The following is a 6,750-nucleotide window of genomic DNA, read 5'->3' as shown; positions in this document are numbered from 1 at the left end:
TTATTTTTATTAAAAAAACACAGGTAAGTATTGGGTTGGCCCAAAAGTTCGTTTGGGTTTTTCTGCAGGATGTTACGGAAAACCCAAATGAACTTTTTGGCCAACCCAATAGTTTAAAATTCAAATAGTTCTACCGAGATTTCTATGAAAAAGAGTAGTCTTCCCATCAGCACCCCTGCCCTATCCCCTGATTGTCACTCCCCAAGGGCAATCACTTTAAGTATTTTTGCATTATTTTCTACCCAAAGGCAACTACTTAAAGTATTTTAGCATTATTTTCTAATATTTGCCTCCATATTTAAATACTAGGCGTATATTACCACGTCTTGATTTTTCAGTTTCTGATACTGTCTATTGACTTCCTACTGTGGAAGATGAGAATTTAGCTCTTTCACATCATCTGTCCACATACACACTTCTGTTCCCCTCATCTTTTCAGGATAGTTATTTCCCAACTTTTGGTTAAATCAATATTCTAAGTTTATGTTATTTGCTAGGTAAGTATCATTCACCTCTGAACCATCGTGTATGAGTATGTCTCCATTCTTACACCATTTTGTCCCCTTCATTTTTGTTTGTGTCTTTTCCTATGAACCTATCATTAATTCATCCTCCAGATCTCTAACACCACTGTAACATTTCTCAGTGTGGATAGGGTAAACACATCAGATTCTTTTTTGTTTGAAATCTTTCCTGGATTGATTGGACTTGTTCTTGACCTGTTCTAGGTTGGGCACTGTTTTTAGTTTGCCAGGGCTGCCATAAAAAAGTACCACAGACTGGGTGGCTTAAACAACAGATGTTTATTTTCTCACTTCTGGAGGCCAGAAGTCCAAGGCCAAGCTGTTGGCAGGGCTGGTTTCTTCTGAGGCCTCTCTCCTTGACTTGTAAATGGCCATCTTCTCCCTTGGTCTTCACATGGTCTTCCCTCTGTGTCTACGTCCAGATTTCCTTTTCTTATAAGGATACCAGTCATATTGGATTAGTGCCCACCCTAATGACCTCATTTAAACTTACCTCTTTAAAGACGCCATCTCCAAGTACAGTCACATTCTGAAGTCCAGGTGGTTAGGACAACTTCAACATATGACTTTTGCGGGAGCACAGCTCAACACATGACAGGCACGTTGGTTGTTCTCTATACCTGGGGCATAGCTCTTGCCCTGAGATTTCTCTTTGCCTTCACCCCGGTCCTTTCTTATACCCCTCTTCTGTTTCCTGGATCCACAGCTGCTGCGTTCATGGTTTACTTCCCTGTTGGGTGGAGCATATCCTTCCGTGGTTTCCCAAGGATTAATGGGATGTAAATTTTTTGAGGCTTTTGCATATCTGAAATGGGTTTATTTTATTCTTCCACTGCACTGATCGTTTGATAGACTGTACAATTGTAGGTAAGCACTTTAAAATGCATTTATTCATTGTTTTCCGTAGTTCATTGTTGCTGTTTGAAGCCTTGTGCTATTTTGATTCCAGAACTTTTATTTGTGACCTGTAATTTTTCTTTCTGCAAGCTTTAGGATCTTTGTTTCAGGTGTCCTGAAAGTTCATGATATGACTTAGTGTGGGTATTTTTAAAATTCATAATGCTAGATACTAAGTGAGGTCTTCCAGTCTGGCAGGCTATGTGCATCAGTTCTGGGAAATTTTCTTTTCACTTTATCTTCTCTATCTTCTTTTTGGGAAACTTCTATTAGTTGACTATTGGATTTTCTGAAATGTACCTCTAAGTTAATTATATATATATATTTTTTCCATTTTTAATCTTTCCTTTCTTCTTTTTTTTAAATCACAAGAATTTTATCAGCTTTATTTCCACCCTTCTGTTGATTGTTTAGGTTTTCTGCTACATATTATATATATATTTTTTCTACTATATGTTCCGCGGCATGTGGGATCTTCCCGGACCAGAGCTCGAACCTGTGTCTCCTGCATTGGCAGGCGGATTCTTAACCACGGCGCCACCAGGGAAGCCCCCTGCTATATGTTTTTAATCTCCAAGAGCTAGCTCTTCTTTTCTGAATGTTTTTTTTCCCAGGCACTTCATACTTTTATTTTTTTAAATGAATGCATTATCTTTTCTCTCTCTAAAGTTATCAATTTTTAAGTTTCTTCTGTTCCCTGTGTCAGCTGTTGTTTTTTGTTTTTTCCTGTTTGTTGATGCCTTTCTCTCCTGTTAGATGTGATCTTGAAATATCTGGTGATCTTTGCCTGTCATTTAGTACTTAAGATTGAGGCACTCAGAGCTGATGGAAGTGTATGGTAGACTTGTAATAAGGTGGTCAGTCACCTTGACTTTTGTTTAGCTTCCCCTTGCTGCACACAATTAGGTTTTATTTTTCTCCATTCTGAGAGTTAATATCTTTGAAATTTTTATTGCTCTCTCTCTCTCTCTCTCTCTCTCTCTCTCTCTCTCTGTCTCTCTGTCTGCCATTCATCATCCCTCCCATCCTCTTGTGAGTTCTTAATCTTTAGGAGTCTTATCTTCTTGGTAGGGTTTAAGTAAAGAGTAGAGATATAGGCATGAGTTCAATCTAGCCAGTGTAATGAGACTTTGCCACTTAAATTGGTTTTGGGTTTAACCTTAGTCTGGTAAGCTTGATTTTTATGCCTCTTGTCCCAGGAGTGTAGGCCATTCAGTGCCCTAAGTCATGATTTGGACCCACAAAATCAACTACAAACACTCCTGCTATGGAGGTAGGCCCTATCTAGATCCTGTCTGAGCCACCTTTCTAATGTAATTCTAACAACTGCCCCAGAATTATGTCCTAAAACAAGCTCATTAATGTTATTCCCCTCCTGGAAACCTTTAATGGCTTACGGCCTTCAGAATCCATTTCCAACTCCTTGTCAGAGCCCTGTGTGATCTGCCTCCCAGCTGACTTTTCAAAGCCTCTGCTGTGTTCCACTCCATTCTTCAGTGTGCCAGCCGTTTCTTGACCACAACGTTATACATGTTTATGCCACGGTATCTTTGTCTTTCAGGTTGTTCCCTTGGCTATAATGGCTCTCCTACAGCCTCTGTGAACAAATCATTCTTGAAGCCCCCTCTCCTCAGTAAAGCCTTCTCTCCCAACCCTACCCCACTACTGAATTATGCTCCTTTTTCTACAAGGTACCTTGTATCACTATTTATTTCATTTATATCTCCTGTTATGTGAAACACAGGTTCTAAGAATGGTCTCAGATCCCCTCAACCTCCTCCTCCTCCCTGAAGATGCCATCTGCCACCTGGACCACACTCCCTGGTCTTGCCTTTGCCAGCAAACCTAATTAATACTCTCTAAGCTGACTAGAGCCCAAGTTAAACTCTGGGCCTCCATACCAAGCCCTCTCCATTCTCAGCCATCCCCCCATGTTAGAGTTGGAGGAAATGCTACATATCAGGCCACAACTCTGGCTTTCTGAACTGCCAGAGAAGGGTGAGATGATGAATAGAAGTGTAGAGGAGTAGGCTCCCATGGAAGGAGCCTTGATAAATGTGTAAGACAGGAGGAAGCCTGGCAGGCAAATTCCCGCTTCTTTCTCCCTTCTGTGGATTACTCTCAGGAATGGTTTTTCCTTTCAAGCCTCCCAAAGAAAGTCCAGCCTGCTGAGTGAACACATATACCAAACAACCTGTGTGGCTTTTTGTCTCATTGTGAAGCCTGTTCCTCACCCTCACGACTCTGTTCTTACATACCCCAAATAAAATACCAGCATTTTAATCCTTGCCTCAGGCTCTGCTTTCTAGAGGACCTCAGCAAGACAAATTTACATTTAAAATTCATTTAAAATTCATAAATGTAGGGACTTCCCTGGTGGCACAGTGGTTAAGAATCCACCTGCCAATGCAGGGGACACAGGTTTGAGCCCTGGTTCAGGAAGATCCCACGTGTCATGGAGCAACTAAGCCCGTGCGCCACAACTACTGAGCCTGCACTCTAGAGCCTGTGAGCCACAACAACTGAAGCCCGTGCACCTAAAGCCCGTGCTTTACAACAAGAGAATCCACTGCAGTGAGAAACACGCACACTGCAACAAAAAGTAGCACCTGCAAGCCACAACTAGAGAAAGCCTGTGCACAGCAATAAAGACCCAATGCAGCCAAAAGTAAATAAATAAAATTTAAAAATAATAAAATTCATAAATTTATTATTTGTTAATAAATCTGGCAGTCATAGCTATTAATTTTTCAACCACACATATGAGACCAAGAAGTACCAGAGCTCTTCCACTGACTTGACATTGAGATCCTACAAATATTTATATCTTTTAGGAATACAGAGACGTCAAGTAACAGTTTATCAAGAAATACAGGTTTCATTTGGGGGGTTATTTTCACATGACACAGGAATGGTTCCAGTTGCTCACATTCTTACCAGCACTTATATTGTCAGTTTTTTCATTTCTTTGAGCTGTTCTAATACAGATGTAGTGTTGTGATTTTTAAAACAGCTTTAGAGATATAATTGACATATACACTGTACAACTGTTAAAGTGAACAGGTTGATAAATTTGACATGTATGCATCCATGAGACCATTACCACAATTAAGATAGAACACATCTATTGATATTACCCCAAAGATTCCTAGTGCCCCTTTGTAATTCTTTTCCACCCCAGGCCCCCTACCCAAGCCACTGGTGATTTGCTTTGTCACTATAAATTAGTTTTATATAAATGGAGTCATACAGTATACACTATTTTTATGTCTGGCTTTTTTCTTTCAGCATGACTATTTTGAGATTTATCCATGTTATTTTATGTAGCAATAGTGGATTTCCTTTTTACTGCCAAGTTGTATTCCATTGTATGGATATACAGTTTGTCCATTCACTTGATGAACATTTGGGTCGTTTCCGGCTTTTGGTGGTCACAGACAAGTCACTGAACTGAGACAACTTTTTTTTTTCTATGTCTATTTTTTAATTGACTTTACTGGGGCATAATTTTATAAAATGTACTCTTTAAAAGTACATAATTTGATGAATTTTGACAAATTCATACTCCCTTTTAACTAACACCACATCAAGATATAGAACATTGGGGCTTCCCTGGTGGCGCTGTGGTTGGGAGTCCGCCTGCCAATGCAGGGGACATGGGTTTGTGCCCTGGTCCGGAAAGATCCCACATGCCGTGGAGCGGCTGGGCCTGTGAGCCATGGCCACTGAGCCTGCGCGTCGGGAGCCTGTGCTCCGCAACGGGAGAGGCCACAACAGTGAGAGGCCCACATACCGCAAAAAAAAAAAAAAAGATATAGAACATTGGCTTCACGTGAATGCAAAGGTTCCCTTGGGGGTTCTTTTCAGTCAGTGTCTCCCACTTGCCCATTCCTAGCAACCACTAATTTGCTTTCAGTCACTCTAGAATAAATTTGCAATTCCTATAGTTATAGAAGTGGAATCATACAGTAACATAATTTTAGTTTCTTGCTTTTTTGCTGAGCATGTTTTTAGATTCATCCACGTTGCAAGTATTGTTGCAAGTATGTTCATTCCTTTTATTACTGAATAGTATTTCATGACATTGATTTACCACAATTTGTTTATCCATTGATGTGTTGTTGGGCACTGGGTTGTTTCCAGTTTGGGGCTATCACGAGTCAAGTTACTATGAACATTCACGTTCAAGCCTTTGTGTGGACACATTTTCACTTCTGGGTAAATACCAAGGAGTGAAACTGCTGGGTATGGTAAGAACACATTTAATTTTTTAAGAAATTGCCAAACTCTTCTCCGAAGTGGTTATACTATTTTATACTCGGACTAGCAACATGTGAGGGTTCTAGTTCTGCATGTCTGACAACACTTGGTATTTAAACATTTTAAGGTCTTTTAAATTTTAGTCATCTTACGGGTATATAGTAGTATCTCATTATGTTTTTAATTTGTATTTCCCTGATGAATAATGATGTTGAGCATTTTTTCAAGTTTTTATTGGCTTTTCATATACCTTTTGTGAAGTGTGTTCCAAAATGTCTCCTATTCTTAATTAGGTTGTCTCATAATTTTTGAGTTGGAGTTCTTCACATAATCTGGATACCAGTCTTCTGTCAGAACAATTTTTTTTTTCATATATATTCCCACTGTGCTCAAGCCACAAGGTTCTTTGCTCTTTCTTAAATAGGCTAAGGCCATATCTGTCTCAGCCTTTGAACACTCTTTGTTGCCTGGAATGCTGCTCTTCAAATACACACAGAACTTGCTTCCAGACCTCCTCCAGTCACTGTTCAAATGGCCCTTTTTGGTGAGATCTTTCTTAACCATCCTATTTAAAATAGTAATACCCACGGCCTGACATTACCTCATTTCCTCTGGTTTTTTCTCCATAGCATATATCCACCCTATTTTTTATTTACCTGTCTTTTTGTTTAAAGAAAAGTATTGACCAACATGAGCCCCAAGCATAAAAAACATGGTAAATTCTCTGCAGCCTGTTCAGCGGATTACCTCCTCTTTTAGAGGCTGATACATTTAAGGACGACAAGTCAAATCTGTGAGCCTGCTGGATGAGGAGGTTGACTCCATTAACGTACTGTCACCTCTCTCTGAAGTACCTCAGGTAGGTCGCCGACTGCGTTCGGCTCCAGGAGATCCTTCCCCAGTGAGCGTACCCAGAACAAGAAGCAAACTGAATCCCGCCTGCCTCGAAAAAGAACTGTTGAATCTCGAGCAGCGGAGACGTGCGTAGAGCTCATTGGAGCCAATATTTTTCTTTGCACAGGAAGAAACTGAGGACGTCTCGTCCAAGGTCAAGGTGCTTAAGGACCGG

The sequence above is a fragment of the Neophocaena asiaeorientalis genome, unplaced genomic scaffold (genome assembly GCF_003031525.2).
Source record: "Neophocaena asiaeorientalis asiaeorientalis breed wild unplaced genomic scaffold, Neophocaena_asiaeorientalis_V1.1 scaffold69, whole genome shotgun sequence".
Classification (NCBI taxonomy): Eukaryota; Metazoa; Chordata; class Mammalia; order Artiodactyla; family Phocoenidae; genus Neophocaena; species Neophocaena asiaeorientalis.
The sequence above is the reverse complement of the archived record's forward strand: the minus strand, read 5'-3'. Positions refer to the sequence as shown.